Here is a 19,332-nt window from a genome sequence, read left to right on the forward strand (position 1 = left end):
TTAGCCCTTGAAGTTTGTGGCTACTAAAAATTTGAACCCAGGGCTTCTCTCTGGCAGTGAAGAGTGTAGTCCAGAATCTGCTTATTTAGAAGCAAACACCATAATGACTTATATCCAGGGAGGCAGCTATAGAACCGCGTCCTAAATGTGCTCCCAACATCTCCTTTTGTGCTAGGATGAGGAACTCATTGTTGGACTCCAGTGTCCATCCTCCCCAGCCAGCATGGATGTGGGTGGGACTTGCAGTTCCTTGCGTACACATACCGATGCCTTTCCCATTCCTGTTTTATGCCCGTCATCCAAAAAATCCACATGTGGTCCCCTTCCTGTTTTCTCCACACAACAACCCTGTGAGGTAGAATTTGAGAGATGGCCACTCTCCCAAGGACAAACAAGTTGGCTCTGGGTTCATGTGGGGTCATACCCTGGTCTCTCCCTGTCTGGGGTTCTCATGGTTGTCCAGATGTTATTGGATTACAGATTGGCCATGATTTCTCTATTATAGAGAATGGCCTTGCACCATCCGGAATAGCCACTGTTTCCCCACACTGCTTCCCAGGTAGGATGTGCCAGAAATTCATTTCGGTCCATTCTAAACCAGGACTCAGCCTATTCACATCTTCAGAACTGCACTGCGGCTCAGACACAATCTATGAACAATGATCCTGCACTTTAAACTTTGCAAAGTAATTTACTGAGCAAAAAATAAGCAATCAATGGTCTGAATGCATGCATTTGAAAAATTCATATGAAAATATTTGCACTTTTGAAAGGTACCTACAAATAAGCTTTTCCCATCTGGAGAAGTTTAAATATGTTCGCAATTCATAGATTTATGTAGAAAATGGACAAGTGGATTTTCATGTGACATGAACAAAGAAAGAAAGCTCTCCACTTGAAACAAGAGCAAGGATGGAATTCAGAGTGCTTTGCTAGCCTGAGTGTTACTGTTTCATAAATTCCCTATTTTCAAAACGTGGATGGAAATAGTTCTCTTCAGTCTTCCTCTTTGACGTCTTAGTCTTTGGCAACAACGGTCACACAGAACCATACTAAGAGTTCAAAACCGGGGCAGGTTAGAAGAACTCACAGGAAATATCAAAAAGCTTCAAAGTTGTTGTCTGTTGACTTCAGTTGCTCATGAAAAAGGAAATAACTTTAAGGGAGCAATCCTGCACTTGGCAGCCTCAGTCTCCACCACTGCTGCACCTGTGAGTAGCACCAGGCATTTTTCCTCAGGGGCCATTTCCTCTTCCTTTACTGGGACATAAAAATCAGCCATAAGTGCAGAATGATCACGCACATCTCAGGGAGCGCCTTCCTCCGTCATAAGCAGGGGTGTCATGGATACATTTTGGAGGGCTTAAATGCATGGAGTCACCATGAGTTGGAGATGATTATATTATTATATTTGTATGTCTGCTTTTTTCCTTCCAAGGAACTGAAGGAGGGCTTTGATTATTCTCTCCTCTTCTCAATCTTACCTCACAACAACAGCCCTGTGAAGTAGGCTGGGATGAGTCTGTGACTGGCCCAAAGTCACCCAGTGGGCTCCATGGCCGAGCAGGGACCAGAACCCGGATTGCTCGAGTCCCAGGCCCGAGGTCTTAACCTCTGCACAGCACGGGCTCTCTACCTGGGGTCATTCCACATTGTTTGAATAGGCACCTGGGGCGGGGGGGGGGGGCGAATGACTGTTCCTGTTGTTTGCTGTACACCTCTCCTTAGATTCATTTCCTCCCCAGTCTTGAGTGTATGGAGAAGGATGCAAAGCACTCCCTTAAGTGGGACAGCCAGACTTGCTCCAGCCAACCCGGAACCTTCTTTCAAGGTGGCAAGAAGGTTATTTCTGTCTGGACCCAGCTGTGTTCAACCACAGGCACTGCTAGCTGGACCAGAGGGCTGTGCTCGGACTCTGTTGCTGCAATGTGCTGTCTGGTTGTCTTTACCCTACAGTGCCCCTGTGAATAAATCCCCTCCACGAAGCCTCCCATGACTGCTCCATGGAGCTCTTCCAGGTTCAAGGCTGTGACTTCCTTGATGGAATCGATCCATTTCTTACTGGGCCTTCCTTTTCTTCTTCGGCCTTCAACCTTCCCCAGCACGATGGACTTCCCAGGGAGTCTGGCCTTCTCAGGACGTGCCCACAGCTCTCCGTTTTGACATTTCTGCTCCTCAAGCTCTGGTTTGTTTTCATCCCGGACCGCTGTTTGTCTCCCTGTCGGTACACAGTACTTGCAAAGCCCTCCCTCAGCGCCTTGTTTCTCCCCTGTTCAACCTTCCCACCCACCCACTGTGACTGGGGATGCTCTCGTGTGGATGATCTTGGAGTCTGACAATCTGAGGGTCTCCATTCCGCCACTCTTGCCTGAAAGATTTTAGCCAATTAATCCACACTTGGGCCCAGCGCGGAATGCCAGGGATTGGTAAAACCCATCTCAAATGTCTTGTAAGTCGGAAGCATAGGCATGTCAGAGAAATCCAGAAAGTATTCGGATGAGTTTGAATTTCTAAGAATTTAAGAGGATTCCCACCCAAAGCAGCTTTTCCTGAGTCCCATAGATCCCACGGACTTGCAGACCATTTTAGAAAAAAATGCAAACATTTCACATAGATTTAGAATAGATATATAAAACACCTCACCAAACTGTGGATTTTCCCCATAGCCAGAACAATATTTCCAATAATTCCCCTTGCCCCATCAAGCTGTTAGCCAGTGAAATAGGCTGATGGAGAAGGAGGGGGAGAAGGGGAGATATCCAAATCTGTGGGGCTCATGCAGCAATGTTTAAACCTGTGCATTTTGTGCAAATTAACCCCAGGGAAATACAGAAGATAAAAAAAACCCAATTAACAGTGCACAATACCCACACAGAATAAAGCATGGAAATATTCCTCATGAGGTGTGGTTCTGCAGTGTTAGCCTATTTATGCACTTCCAGGTGCAAATTTGTGCACATCCATGCAGACACGCTTGCACAAAGCAGCAGGCCAGGGAGAAAGGTCACCTGAAAATGCACAACTCGCTGGTGCAGTGACTTTGTTTCTAGCTGCACATGCCTAATGCAATCCCAGGGTAGCACCTGACCAAAAGCCCCTGAGCCTTTCAAAAGAGAGTGGGATTCCAGGGAGATTAGCAAAGATATATACAGGTTGCATTTTCTGTATGGCTGGGAAGACAGGAGTGGCAGCTTGAGCCTTCTTGTCCTGGGTGTGTGTGTTGTGTGTGTGTGTGCATGCGTCCATGCGTGCGTCCGTGCATGGAAGGGGTGTTCCCAGCCTTGGCAGGTAGAAGAACGAGAGCTAGCCGTTCTGCTTACTGGAGATCTGCAAGCATCTCTTGGCCACTGTGCAAATTTATAGTTTTGTTTATTGTCATCACTGGACATCTGGGCTTTAATCTTCTCCACTGAACGAAGCCGGAAAGGGCACTAGGATGAAAACTGTCATGGACAACAAAGCGGCCAGATGGACGGCATGCGTGTGTGTGTTTGCGGGGGTGAAATCAATGGTGGGAGAGGAAAAGAGGAGAGAGAATACGACCAGGTGATACATTTCACAGCTCCACGGAAAGCTGCAGTGTCCAGAGGATTAAACCAGACAGGATGGTGCTGGAGCAAGCAGGGAGGCTGTGGGGCAAGCAGAGGTCAGGTGCAATTGCGGCTTCATAAAATCTGCAACAGAAAACTTCATGGCTGCAGCTCTGGATTCAACCCCTTCATTTTCCTAGCACGGCTGAACGGTGCAGACCAAGAGCTGGTCGACTCGGCACCAGCTGTTCTTTGTCATCACCTGCCTTGGAGCCCCCTTTGAGAGTGTCCGCTAAACCTTGGCTTCCGCAGGGAAAGCCTTTAGTGAACTCGCGTGATTTTTCTCCCCTGCCCTCCCACTTCCTTTTCCACCAGTGTCCCACAGAATGGCCCCTGCATTGACGCACAGGGCAATGCCATCCTGTTCTGGCCGCTGCTGGCAGCAATTCACCGCAATGCAGCCAGTTGCTGCAAGAACTCACTGCCCGAATCTGCGAAGGCACATCCATCCGTGTTTTCGCTGTCCATTAGGGATGGGGGAGAAACTCATTCCATCTGCATCTTCATGTGAACAGAGCAGTTGTTTCACTCCAGGGGCAATCCAGTGCTGTCCACATTCGATGCATAGAAGACTGCAAACTCAGAGCTGCAGTTTATTTATTAATTACATTTTTATCCCACCATTTTTCCTTCCAAGGAACTCAGGGTGGCCTACATAATTCTTTTCCACTCAGTCTTATGCCCATAACAACAATCCTGAGAGGTAGGTTGAGCTGGGAGTCTGTGACTGGCTCAGAGGAACCCAGCAGACTGAGTGGGGACAAGAACCCAGATTGCCTGAGTCCCAGTCCCATGCTCTTAACTAACGAGCCTGCTCCTTCCTGCCTTTAGGCTCCAAAACACCAGACAGTCTTTTGTTGGCACTGAGCAGCTACAAGATACCATTAAAACCCTTCTAATACTAGACAGTAAGCCTCTGCTCATGTGAAGAGTGTTGACTGAATACAGGGACCTTTCCAAAAGCCTTGGGCTCTGCTTGCACAGGGGAAAGGCCAGCTGGCAAGGCCATGAAAAGCTTCTGTGGTGCAGCTCATCATGGACTGGGGCTCCAGCAAGCCAATGGCTCCCCCCACTTGGACCCCTCCCCTCCAAAGCACCCTTGCATTCCTGGTCAGGCTGGGAACCTGTGCGCAAAGGCTTGAGGGTGCTTCAAAGGGCTCTTCTTTCCCTGAGCTTCTAAAACCCCCATCACTCCAAGGCCATCGACTTCTTTGGAATCTCAGCCGAGAGGACCCTGGGATGCCCACCCACTCACCACCACGTGCATCCAAGACACAGAAGAATAGAGTTGGAAGGGGCCAAAGGCCATCCTGCAGGGCACCGTTACATCGATCAACTCAGCTGACTGTCCAGACACTTCTGGAATGTCTCCAGTGAGGGAGAGCCCGCAGCTTCCCCAGGTCATCAGTAGGACTACTGCTCCGACAGTGAGGGAATCCATCCTGGTATCCAGTCTAAATCTGGTTTCTTCTAACAATTCTGTTGCCCTGCATCTTGCAAGAGAAGAGATCTTGTCCTTCCTCTTTGCGACGGCCTTCCAGATGCTTGTAGCGCGCTGCCGTATCTCCCCTCAGGTTTCACTTCCCGAGGCTGAACATGCCTAGTTCTCTCGGTCTCTCCCCAAGGGCTTTGCCTCCAGCCCCTGATTCATCCTTGTGCCCTATCAGGACAATTTCTAGCTTGCCTGCATCTCTTTTTATCATAGGTGTCCAGAACTGGATGCAGGACTCCAGAGGTCTGACTAGTGAGAGGGGAACTGGTATGGTTCAGAAGTGATGCTTCTGCTAATGCAGCCCAGCAGAGGGCTCGTCACTGTAGGTGCATGATACCCATTGTTGGCTTGTGTCCCACAGCAACATGGGACAAGGCACGGTGGCCATTTCTACCAGCCTGCACCCAGTGCCCTGCAGGCCACCTGGCTGGCCAGACGGGGCTGCCGAGATGAAGCCCTGTAGAGATGACAGGAGTCAGCGGGTCCGCGTCACCCACTCCCAGCCCCTCCTCTCCCAGTCCTGCAGCAGGCACCCTTCTCTCCTCCTGAGGCCAGTTTCGGACTCCAGAGAAGAAGCAGGAGTGGTTCTCTCCATGCTGTTTTGTGCTACTGTGCATTTGCAAACCCAGCTCCAAATAATTCCATGGCCATCGGATCGTGCATTTCCTTTAATAAAAATGCAGAAAAATAGTTTAATATCACAAACATACCAGATAAAATAAGAAATCCATTCCTTCATTTAAAAAATCCTCAACATATTCTTCTGTATCAATGAAAACAGGGAGAGCTCTGCTATTGATCCAAATACATGTGTTCAGCCCACTCTAAGGACTGAAGCTTGGTCATCCCTCACAACCAGCAAGGGCACCCATGGAGCTCCCCAGTCAAAGCCCCTTTACAGTAGGAGAAATGATGCTGCCAAGTGTCTTCCACTTGCAAAGAAAAAGAAAAGCTGATCTTGGACAAGAATGCATGCTAACATGGCTAACTTGGGAGAAACATGCCAAAAAGTGAGTCAGTGTGTGGGCTGTTTAAAAAAAAAACAGTCTTGAAATTTGCATGCATTTTATTTGCACACAATTGCACAGAAATAAACTGGCACACACTGGTGTATTTAGAGGGGCTCCCAATGGAAATCCTTCCCTCTTCTGTGCCTGTAAAATGCCTCCTGCCAGAGGCCTGGAGGTGAGCACTCGGAAAACAAAGCCGCAATCCTGTGCAATGGCTGTTTTGCTTTCGTAGGACAACTGTCAAGCATTGACCCGTCAAGTGGAAGCAAAGCCACAAAAGGGTCTTTGCTTGTGAAAAGAGCTGGCCAGGAAATCGCCCCTTCTAGTTTTCACATGTGGTCCTGGCCATTCTCAGTGCCCTTTTCCACCCTTTCTCAAGACTCCAACTATTCAGAAAAATGGGAAAGATGAGCCACCAGACGTATGGAAGCTGCCACTTCTAATGGATGCTGTCAAAATGCCACCTTCCATTTTAAGTGGGACTTTAGAAAGAACTACCAAGGGTTTTTTTTAATCATATAAACTTACCTACCTGCATCAGTCTCTGAAAAATCCCTTGCCTGAAATAAAATTGTTTTACATGGCACCAATTGAAAATAGAGTGACTTATCCATCCCTAATCTAATCACAAGCAAGTCCAGCTGAAACTCACTGAATTTACCTATCTTCACCCAAAAGCATCCTTTGCTTCCATCAATTCAAGGATATTTAATGAAAGGTCTGTAGGTTGCATAAAGTTTAGACAGAAAAAAGCCCTGCAGGTACCAGAATTCCTCACCCAACTGTACTCACTGGAGCATGCTGGGACTTGTAGGCCTTTGTTCTTGCTAAATGCACATAGGGTTGCACCGTTAATGGACATAATCTACTCAAGATATGGCAGATAACAGTGTGCAAAATAGCAGACAAATGCCATCCTCTTGCTGTCTGACTGTGTCCCAGAATTGACACTGTGCTGGTATCTTGCTTGATGGAGAATTATGGATGTAGCATGTCATGCGTATCTGATAGCAGAAGAAGAATCGGCTCCTGAGAAAGGCAGTGATAACGGCCCTAAGAGGAAGGTGTTTTTAAACAGTCTGGAACTCAACATTCTTTAGAGGTTTCCAAAGCGAGGGTTGAGCAGATGCAGCCCCCTTTATTTTTCCTGGCCTTTGGACACCTCTGCAATGTCCCCAGGCCCCACAGTGTGGCATCACCAAGCCCTCCAACTGGAGTCTTGGGTTTTGAAATCCTGGAGTGGTAGCAACATGGACTGTGGGCCACATCCTTACTCTCATGGGTATCCCGGAGAGACAGGAAAATCTCAGACAATGTTGGCTTTCTTTTGAGCCCTTGGATAGGGAAGGGACTTTGGAGGGCCCAGCCTGCATGCCTGCCTGCCTGCCCGCCTCCTGCATCTCAGTCTGCTTGCCCCCAAACTACCTGGCTCCAATCGCCACATCATGTCCCCAACCAAGGCCTTTGCTCCTTGGAAGCAAGCATTTTTGCATACCTCGGTTTGCTGAACCTGGGAGATAAGTGAATTTTTCAACCCCAGGGACGAGCCAGTGCAGCAAGGAGATTAAAAGCCCAATCAGTGTGTTTAACTACTCTTTTTAATCATTCCCTGTGATCAGAGCACCCCCCCCCACACCGCTCCCTCCATCCCCCGCTCTCTGTGTCCGTTGCTGCTATTGCTCCCTTGATATGTCATTATTGATCGTGTTTGATTTAGGGCATGTCTCTGCCATTCATTTCGAAGCCCTCATCTTGTCAGGCCAGCTACGGGTGGTCCCCTCAACAGCTCCAGGTAGGAGGCTAAGCACTCCTTTCAGAGGTTAATATCTCTCTTTGAGTGCCTTTTCAGCTGTCATCTCTTGACACCTGAAAAAGGGTTTGTGTGGATTCTTCTCACTGCTTAACTGATTGTCAGAGGAAACTCCCAGGGACAAATTTATATTTCTTTTTAAAAACTCTTTTGTGGGCACATATGATGCTGACTTGGGAATGCTGGGTTTTCTTGGTCTTTTCTGTCTAAATGTGCATGAAATTGCACCCTTGGTCTGTTTAGGGGAAAAACCCAAAGATGGACTAGAAATGTCTCTTCCCTCATATCTACCAGTCTCTTTTTCTTAGAGACCCTTTAATCTTTTCCAGGTAAAGGCAGTTCGTATCTCTGCTTGGCAGGTGATTTTTTAAAAAATTTCCCACAATGCCCCTGTAATTGTCATGCAAGGGCTTGCAGGGAGGGAAAACTTCAGTCATGAGTGGGGACCACTATTTGCATATTATTACAGTGACTGAAAGTTAAATGGAAGGGAAAGTTTTATTCCCAACACCCAGTGGAGAGGAAATCACTCCAAAAGAGGAAAAAGAAAAAGTGTTTGTGGCCCAGCCCAGGATCTGCCTTTCCAAGAGAAGCTGGCACTGCTTGCACAAGCTCCCGCTGTGTGACTCATATGAACTCTTCCTTCCTTCTTGCTACAACTAATTCCAAATTCTCCGGAGGCTCCATGCAAGGACAGTCCGCTGGATCCACAGAAAATCTGGACTCAGCCCCATGCATAATTTCTGGTCTCTGTTTTGTTTCATTCCACATCCTGATGCAGCCCGACAGCTGGTTAGCACTCCAGCGGGGCAGTGAACAAAAACGGCTAAGCAAACCTGTTTTTTGGATCTTACGTTGGTTTGGTCAGTGCAAATTGTCATTTATGGCTTGCCTTCTTCTCTTGTGCAAAACTCAGGGTGTTTACATCCTCCTCCTTCACTCCATTTAATTCTCACAACAATAACCCTGCAAGGTAGGCTGGGCTGAGAGTGACTGACTGACTAGGGGCTAGAAGCTTGATCTCCCAGGTCTCCAACCCAACCACCACACCACACTGGCTGTCACCAAGCTCTGGATGCAGATAATGGGGAGTTAAATCCTCCTTCTTTAACTTTTTATAACGTTTGCTCTTTTTCCAAGTGCAAGCTCCCTCATTCCCATTTCCACACCCCAAATATTTGGGAATATTTCTTTTTAAGTGTGCATGACAAATGTTTGTCCCCATTTTTAATGCATTTTTCCCAAGTGGGGAGAGGGACCCACTGGTTCCTAGACAGCACATGGGGGTATCAGTTTCGCAGATGTGAGGTCAGATGCATAACTCTGACCTCAGAGCTCAGGATCTGAGCTTGGATCCCACCTTCCCTGTAGCTGACACAGAAAGGGGCATGCCAGCTGCTTCTCTGAGGTTGAAAAGTGACCTCGGAGAAGGACTAAAGGGGTGTTAACAGGGGCAGGAAGGGGAAGAGACTGCACTGGTGAAGATATGACGCATTCTGGAGGTGCTCCCAGCTATTTTCCTGCCCATCTATCAGCACCACAACTCAAAATCAGCTCCTTGACTCTCATATGGCACTATGCCACTTCTTCCTTCTGCAGAGGAGTTGAGGGGCTTGCAGCGAGGGCTGTGTGAGGGGTGGGAATCTGTTGGCTTCCCTTGGCTTGGCTCCGGGGACTCCAGTCTGCTTTGCAGCAACCCAGAATCCAAGATCCTGTGCTCACCCCAGGCCCTGTGCAGGCAGTGTCCCTCTTTTGCACCAGCCCGAATGGCTGCCATGCATGGCACAGCAGGGGAAATCTCTGCTTGCACCGGGCTCGCCTGGAATGCAACCCGGCCGGCCCAGCTTCAGCGCCCCTCTTCTGCTCCATGCGGGGCAACCAACTGGGCTGTCACATCCAATGCTTGCCAGAATTGGATCCCCATGAGAGTACTGCCCATGCAGCATCCTCTTCCATGCCACCTGCAGGAGATGCAATGCTACTGCACCTGATGTAGGAAAAAGTTGCCAGTTGCTGTAATGCTTTGTCTTGCAAGCACCCACAGACTTCCCCTTGGCCCATTCACTTTGCAAAGCCAGGCTGGGCACAGGAGGAAATTTGTGAATAGTTGGAGGGACAGACTCCACAAGGGTCCATGCCAACCCTACTTAGAACCATAGAGGGCACAACTCTTCCGGTTGTCCCCACACTCTTTTTCCTCTTGCTGGCAAGCCATTTTCTCTAGTACATGCCTTCTCACATAATTTTTCACAGTCAGGCACATTTCCATGCACATTGTTTGACTGGAGGACTACATGGCAAAGTTCAGAGAAGAGAGAAATGCAAGGGACACCTGCCATCTGGCTTCATATTTCTTCAAGGAATTGTAAATCAGGTCATCTCATAAGAACCAAGCAAATTTCTCTTCCATCCCCAGCAGGTCCCTGTTTGGCTTAAGCAAGTCTTTGCAGCACCCCTCATGCCAAGCTGTATCTCTTGAAAGTGAATTGAGTGTGCACAGGAATGAGATAACAGGATAAGATTTTTAGTTATTTTATTTGGCTCCATTTAGGCAAACGTGTGGCCTCCAACTGACTACCTCCAATCAGTTTGGAGGCCTGAGAGGTGAACAGCCAAGACTTTCATGTGGAAGAGACTTAAGTGGAATTATTATCTCAATCAGATTAGGAACAGAGGAGGGAATGGAAGAAAGAAAACTAACGAGGCAGCTTTCAAAAAATAAGGTCAACGTGTATGCCAGATGATAGAACTTCTTACAAACAAGCCTGAAGAGTTGATCTAAAGGAGCTTTGAAGAATTTGAGCCACAGATAAGAAATATGGTTGGCTTTGAGGGTAGGAATATTTGGATTCCTACCAAGATCCCCAGATGGTGCCTACAGAAAAGAACCCCCTGGGGTTGCTTATGCTGTTCCCCATGAAGACCTTCTTGTTCTCCTGCCTAGTGCTCCAGGCCAGACCTTGTTGGTGGTGAGGAAAGGCTTTGGATTAGTCAGCATTAGGGCAAATTAAGAAGCAAACCCAATGGCAAGGAAAGAGACAGGCATGCCAAGCATTGCTACTTCGATCCAGGAAGTGGGCCATTCAAGTCAGGGGTAGCTGGGGAACAGGCAAAGGTCTGAAGCACAGAACTACCAGGGAAGAGGCTGAGTTCTGAAGGAGGAGTGTGAGAAACAGCCAAAGTCTGAACATGGACAAGAAGTCAACGACAAATGCTGTCTTAAGAAGCAGAGAGGTCCACTCATGGAGGAGGATCAGGGGAAGATGGGCACCAGAGCTAGTAGCAAGCCATTGTTTTCAGCACCTAGGAAGCTCTACCTGAAAATGTTGATCGCATCCACAATTCCACCCTGGCTTCAGCCACAGTTTATTACCGGCCCTCTGGGAAAGGTCATGCTCATGAGTAGGACCTTGTTGATAAGCAGGCTTTTTATCTTGAGCAGCTTCTCCTATCCTTTTCATAATACAGGTAAACAGCTTTCCTGCATGCACACATTTTGTGTGAGTGGTTTCCCAAGTATGCTGCACCTTTTAGTTCTATTATTTTCCTCTCCTCTCCTCTCCTCTCCTTTGGAAAGCTCTATGGCAAAATTGAGAAAAGTGCATATTTTAAAAGATGCCTGAGTTTTGGTTTCCATCCTGGTTGCAAAGTGCCAAATGAACTACACTTGCATTAAAACTCTCTCCTTGCCCACATTTGATGGTTCTTTGGGAACACAAAGCCTGTGGCTTAGCAGTTGGATACAGCACTCAAGAAATGGCACAGAGCCCTGAGAAATGTGCAGTCATTTGGGCTCGATAGGAGTGGAGTTGCTTGAGTGGGTTGATCTTCACAAACATTTTCTGACTGCTTCTTTTTAGCCGAGAACTGCGCTGGAAGACCTCAACCACTGATCACAGCGTTTGCATCTGCATATTTCGCAGCACATATCCGATCGTGTTGTAGTGGAATTTGCAGATGCCTTCAAGAATCCCACATAGGCCAGTTTCATATTGGTTCCATTATGATTTTCCTCTTCCTCAGTCCAACAAAGCTCTTTAAGTCTTCCTTCCTTTGCAGAAGAAGCATGGATGGGGGAAGGGAAACCAGCGAAGGAAAAGCTGCTGTCTTGGTGATAAGCAAGGCAGAGTGAAGTTTCCCCCTTGGCAGAGTATGTTGTACTGAGATGTAATGAGGTAGGGGGGAAATGTTTGTTTGTTTAATGTGGATAAGAGAACATAATGCAAAGAAAAAGACTTATTTCTCTACCCACAAATAAATATCGCAGAAACCAAAGCAAAGGATTAATTACATCACGTTGAGAGCTGGAATTGTATGCAAAGAGGAAGAGATTTATTTTACATGTGCAAAGACCATTTCTTATACTTTGCAAAAGTGGAAGTGGTTTAGAAGATGCCATGGGTGGAAAGATGTTACAGCCGTGGCTTTTCCATGTTGTTCTCAGAAAACAAACAAATAAGCAAACTAACTGGTGTAGAAATCTTAAAAAGTGCACATCTTGCAGCCCACTTAAAAAGTGAAAGGCCATAAGTCCAAATCAGTTCATTTCCAAAGCCTTGCTGGAAGGGCTCGCTTTAGTGGGAGTGCCCCACCATGGAGTGAAGGCTGCTAATACCAATCTCATTAGGGCAGTGTAGCCACACTGGGTGTCAGCCTGGATTCTAAAGGAGCTATTTGTGGTGTGGAATCACAACCCCTGCAAGATTCAGCACCGTGGATAGCTCCTTCAAAGTTTCAAGGTCTGGAGCATGTGCACCACACAGCTGCTGCAAGTTGCATGCACATCCTTGACTGTGGCTGAGTGGGAAAAGACCTCCTTGGCATGTGGAACATGCTCAGTTTTCTGTGTACTACCTGTAGGTTTTCTCCTGCAGGGTTAATAGCAACTCAGACAGAGAGTGACCCTTTTCAGGTAAGGACGTTTCAGTGGTGACCAAGACTAAGTTCATCTACTTTTGATTCCACACTATGAATGGGCATGAAAGCTGGACAATGAAGAAACTGGACAGGAAGAAAACTGCTGTGTTTGAAACGTGGTGCTGGGGGGAATGCTTTGCAAGTAGCCTGGATCTGCAGAAAGACAAACTAGTAGGAAATAGATGAAAACAAGCCAGAACTTTCTCTAGGAGCAGAAACTTCAAAAATGACAAATGAAGCTGTTGTACTTTAGGCACATCCTTAGAAGGCAAAACTCCCTGGAGAAGACCATCATGCAAGGGAAAGTTGAAGGCAGGAGAAGAACAGGAAGGCCAACAATGAGATGGATCGATTCCATAAAGAAAGACACAGCCTTGAGCTGACGAAAGCTGAGCAAGGCCGCCAAGGACAGAAAATATGGGTGGCATTCATTCATTCCGTCACCGTACATTGGAGACGACTTGACGGCATGCAACAATGAAAACAAAGCACATCAGGAGAATGGCCAGAACGTACTGACAGGACACCTGGTTGCGTACAGAGGTTTCCAGGTTTAAATCCCTCCAAAGACTCCCAGCTTGTTTTAAACCCCCAGTAGATGCTGCTAGTCAGTGCACTGAAGATATGACTGGACTTGATTGGGCTCATTTTCTGGCCCAGAAAAAGGCGGGGTTTTCATGTTCCTTGTTAATCAGCCTTTCCAGAATGAGGGTCATGTGTGAAAATAGTTTCAGTTCATTATTGATCAAGAATTAACCTGTGCTTGCCTTCCAGACTGGACATGGATTAGAATGCAATCTGCCATCACAGTCTGTATTTTTCTAAGCTTGTAGTATGAGTCATTTGACGATGTGCCCTTGTTTTAAAACTGCATATAAAACTGTGTAGTTTTGAAATATGCACATGAATTAACCAATGGGAAAAGAATTGCTGATGTGGAAGATGTGCACAACTGAGCAAAGATTCACAGAAGTCGTTGTGGGTTTTCATGGGAAATGTGGCAGGGCAGGAGTGGGAGCAAGCACGCATTCTGAGAAATGGTTTCAAGAGGCAATTGAAGAAGTCAAGAGAGCTTGCGTTTTGCTACTTCATGCATCCCTATTCAGAACTGTTATGCTCTGGACACATCCTGATAAGGCAAAACTCCCTGTGGAAGACCATCATGCTAGGGAAAGTCACAGGCTGAGAAGAAGAAGACTAAATAAGAGGTGCATGGATTCCATCAAGGAAGCCACAGCCTTAAGCATAGAATAGCTGAGCTGGGATGGCATGGACAGGTCACTGTGGAGGACTCTCATTCATAGGGTCACTATCAGTTGGTAACCACGAGACAGCACATAACAACAACACTCAGAATCTGAAGAACTGGAAACTCACCTTATCTGAGGGGAAGGGCTGTAACGCCATTGGAGTATATTTGCTTTGCAAATATAAAGCAAGGCTGGGAAAGACCCTCAAGACCCCAAGGAGATGCTTCCAAGGGATGTGAAGGAGCAGGTGTCCCTCCAGGTATGAGGCAGTTTCCTCAGTCCCATCTTTCAACTCCAGTGGATGATTTGCATGTGTGCTTTATTGCCACCATCACGTAGGAGAAGGTTGCCTCCATGAATCCAGTCATGGTCCGCCACATCCACAATCTTTGTGGAATGGATGGTGGTTCTCAGACTCCACCCAAAGATGCCCATGAAGCAGTGAGATCTGGATCAGAGCTGGTGTCAAGGGTAGAAATGGTGGGGCACCTGCTGTGGGGTCATGCCCCAGTAGAGGCCAACTGAGTGGAGCCCCCTGGACTTCTCCATCATGACCTGCTTGTTTTGTCTGCCTCTCACTCTGGCCCAGGCAGGAGGAGATGCCATGTCCCTCCTGATCCAATGCTCTTCCTGATCTGTCCAGTTCTCTGAGGAAGGGGAGGAGGAGGAGGAAGAAGAGCAGTTGGTGACCATGGCAGCACCCTGAAGGAAGTGCTGTTTTGCCCAAAGTCCCTCCCAAAAGCTAGCACGGAGTGGGATCTACTGGGATGGTATGATGCAGATGGAAACCTTTCTGGTGTTCAGGTGACAGCAACACCAAGAACAAAATGGTCCAACCCACACAGATTTATACTGTTGAAATGCAGACAGTTGGGTGTCAAGATACCCAGGAGAGCTTTGCTTTGCTTTGCTTTTTGTGGAAGAAGTCTGAACTCTGTTTCCAGCACTCAAAAACAAATTACCAGACTCAGGATTTTCTTGGGAAAAAACCAAAAACAAAATCTGAATGTACAGTTTTCCAGTTGGCTCTAGTTGGCAGATCTGGGGGTTCTAGGGGAAGAAAATGAAGAGCAGTCCAGCCACTGGACCTGACGTTTGCCTGGCCCTGCAGTTTTATCTTTCTCTTACACGCAAAAGTGTCAACCGTGAGTGCAGAACCTTTTTCAGGCCAGGAGCAGAATTCTATGTTGGAGATGCTGCCAGGGCCCATATCCCAGCAGGAAGTGGGACCAGAGCCAAAGAGACAGAATTCCAGGCTTTGGAAGCATCAAGCTGCTATTTCCAGGGACGGTTCAGCCTTTGAGAAAGGGAGAAAATGAAGGAAACTGCCCTGGAGGAAAGAGGCCAGGGCCTTTGGGGAACAGACTATGACCCCCAAAGGGCTGCATCCTTATTAGCCCTGATGTGCTGCACCCCCAATGCAGAGGGTCATGGGGTTGCTGCCTCCCCACAAGCGCAGCCCTGCAAGGGATTGCAGAGTGCCAGTGTATCAGAATGCAGCATGAAGGGGATCCCACAACTATGCCAGTCCCTCTTTCCGGAGGGCAGCAAAAACCTGCTTGCTGCATTGGCCATCTGAGCCTGTGAAGCTCCTTGTGCACGCTTGCATGTGCGCGCATGTGCATTCTTAAAAATAAAGTCACCTCCTGCTGTTCTAGCTGCTGTTTGATGATCTCACAATTGAATTGCTTGGCTCCCTTTAATGGTGCTGTCATGGTTGAGCTCTTAATTAATCTTGGCCACTTTGAGGACTGTTGGGCAAAATATGAGATGCAGTACTAATGATGATGATGATGATGATGATGATGATGATGATAACAGTAATAACTTTCAGAACGTCTTTCCTGCACTGAATCAACACGGCTCTGTTCGTGATTTTCCCATTCCAGCTGACTTCCCAGCCCAGATCAGCTGCCGGGGTATGTTGAGGCCACAGTGACAGCTTGTTGGAAAGCCTGGGGGAGAGGTCGAAGCAGAGGGGGCTGCGAGGAGGCCAAATTGCGAGGAAAATGCCATCCCCATCTGTTCCCCAAGTGCATTGTTTCCTGTCTAAGTCGTGGTCCAAGAAGCACTTGGCTGGGCTTAAATCTGAACACATGATGTTGCCTTGCCAAACCATTGCGCCGCCTGGCCAGGCCTGTCTAGGCAGGCTGGAACTAACTCTCCAAGGCTTTGGGCAGAGCTGGTTACGTCAGGGGCACATCCTGCAATGGTTTGTATGCTAATACATCTGAACTTTATGATTGGGGAGGCTGGCTCTGCCCAGTTGAGTCAGCCAAGTTTCTTGTCAATCTGGCCTTACATTCTTTTTGTTGAGCTTGCAGTCTGCATCTGGCTGCTTTTTATTGTCTGAAGGGCTACATGAAGGTCCCTGCATTTTGTGTAGCTGACATCTAATATTAACCTTTCTGTCCACCATTTTGTCTACACCGTTGAGCAAACAATTTCTCTGCATGGAGTGTGTTTCGACCAGTGATTTTTCACATGTCTACCATTGCTTCTGCGCCTTCATCCTCCTGTTTGAAAAGGACATGCATGTACACTTGAATCACAGGGAGGCCGAGGAATATAGTATTTCAGAAATGCAGCTGAGGTGCACGCTTGGAAAAAGCTCCATGAAAACTTTGGGTTGGTTCATCCTTTCTGGCTGGTCCCCTCCATGTTGCCATAACACTTTGCTCCAGATCCCACCAGTTAATTTCTTGATATTCTGAGCTTCCTGAGCATGGCAGCCCTTCCCAAATGCTGGCGCTATCTGACTTTCTCCCTGCTGTTCCCACTTTCTACTCTTTATTTCTTGCCGCTGTTACAAGACATGGGGGGGGGGTGCTGTGCATGCTGTGGAGGGCATGAGACCCCTCTCGCCAGGGTTGTTGCAAGATCTAATTAATTGCTAATTAGCATCTGCAAACAACGGCTTTCGATCCTCAGGCAGGAGAAGTGCAAATGGCAGCCAACCTCACTGGTGACTGGGAGAGAGATGAAAAAGCAAGCCCGCAGCATCTGGCCCGGCTGGGTGCCCACACGGCCTTCCACTATTGACTCAGTTGCATCAGGACCTCAGAATCTGATTCCCAAACATCTTAAGTCTTCCCTTCCCAGAAAACACACACACACAAAGAAATGTGTTGCATGGCTCTCCTAGTGAAGCCCATGTGGTGCTGTAGCCGGCGCCCGTCCAGCCAGTCCTTCTTTCCAAAATTCAGCTTCCTTGGCCTTTTCTTCTCCTGCTCCAGGTGGACCAAACCTCTCAGCAGTGCCACAGTCTGAAGAGCACAGGAGAAATGCATCTCCAGTGCCACGTAATATTTCTGCATGCTGGAAGTGTGTCCTGCAATGTTTCACCACCATGTTCATACCACTTGATAGAAAAGAAGAGACTTCCACAAAGGAAATCAGCAGTGAAGGAAATTTCAGAGGAATTCCTGTGGACTGGGTTTGGACTTCTTGTGCTTGGCATGGGGCACAATGAGGGGTGTGGGGGTGTGCATGCTCTCAGTTTCCTGGGCTCAGCTCTCCAGACCCTGGCCCTCTCTCTTAGGGCTTCCTAGCAAGCACACTGAGCGTCCACCCAGCACTCACCAGGGATCTATCCCACGTGATGTGCAAGTGGTTGCAGCCTTGGTTTACACTGCTGCACGTGGAACGATAGCTGTCTGTTGCAGCACAAGCCTTTCATCCCGATCCTTAATTCACACACGTCTCCAAGCTTGCAAATTTATGTGTCCCTGCAAGGCACTGCAGAACCTGCTACCCAGCCAAGAAGCACCTTGGGTGGGGCAGGAAGGGGGCTGGGTGGGGGAAGGGACATTTGGGGTCAGTGCAGACCATGTGGCCCAGCCCTACTGCCTGCCCCTCAGCCCTTGTCTCTTCCTGCTGTTGGAGTCCAATCTGCACCCTCAGAGGGGCAACCAGACTGCTTCTGTTTGTGCCAGGTATGACACGAGCAGTCTGGGGGCTTGACACCTGGAAAGCAAGCACCAAGAAATTGGCACCAATTGCATAAGCCACAGAATTTTGTATAAAATCAGCTGATCAGCACAAATTATGCTAGAGCCAACAGGTGTTTCTCAGGTTTTTCTCATTTGCCTAAAGCAAGCCAAACACCATGATTTACACACTTGTGTAAAGCTCTGGGAATTGCACAGGGTTACATTCCTGCAAAATCCTTCAGCCTTTTCCAAAAGAGCAGAAACCATGGTCTGCCTCAGAGATAGAAATCCAGGGCGATCAGAACTCACCGTGCCTGAATGCCCACCGTGCCTGAATGCCCATCAATGCCCAAGCTCCCATTGGCTTGAATGGGCATTTTTCTTAATGGTGAAACTGCCATGCTGGAAGAGCAGAGGGAACGAGATTCCAAATTCCTAAAAACAACTCTGTATACAGTATTTATATTAAGAGCCTGATCATTAAAACAACAGTAGATGATACTAAAGCTTCAACTGAACAGAATAAAATGACAAGCCATTGATTGAAAAATGTTGTTAGTCACGAAGTTGTGTACGACCCATCACGACCCCATGCACAACATTCCTCCAGGCCTTCCCGTCCTCCACCATCCCCCAGAGTCCACCTAAGCTCACGCCGACTGCTTCACTGACCCCATCCATCCACCTCATCCTGTGCCGTCCCCTTCTTCTTTTGCCTTCAATCCTTCCCAGCATCAGGGTCTTCTCCAGGGAGTTCTTCCTTCTCATTAGGTGGCCAAAGTATTTCATCTTCAGGATCTGGCCTTCTAAAGAGCAGTCGGGGTTGATCTCTAGGACTGACTGGTTTGATCGCCTTGCGGTCCAAGGGACTCGCAGAAGTCTCCTTCTGCACCACAATTCAAAGGCCTCAATTCTTCAGTGCTCAGCCTTCATTTTGATCCAACTTTCACAGCCATACATTGCAACTGGGAAAACCATAGCCTTGATTCATGGATCTTACATTCCAGGTTCCTATGGAGTATGGATCTTTATAGACTCGGACTCTCTTTTTACCACCAGATACATCAGCAACTAGGTGTCCTTTTGGCTTTGACCGAGTCGCTTCACTCTGTCAGGTGCTACTAGTACTAGCCCTCTGCTCTTCTCCAGTAGCACATTGGACACCTTCTGTCCTGAGGGGCTCATCTTCCGGTGTCATATCTTTTTGCCTCTTGGTACTGTCCATGGGGTTTTCATGGCAAGGATAATGAAGCGGGTTGCCATTTCCTTCTCCAGTGGATCACGTTTTGTCAGAGCTCTCTGCTATGACCTGTCCGTCTTGGGTGCCCCTG

The sequence above is a fragment of the Varanus komodoensis genome, unplaced genomic scaffold (assembly GCF_004798865.1).
Source record: "Varanus komodoensis strain SLA01 unplaced genomic scaffold, ASM479886v1 scaffold89, whole genome shotgun sequence".
NCBI classification, from domain to species: domain Eukaryota; kingdom Metazoa; phylum Chordata; class Lepidosauria; order Squamata; family Varanidae; genus Varanus; species Varanus komodoensis.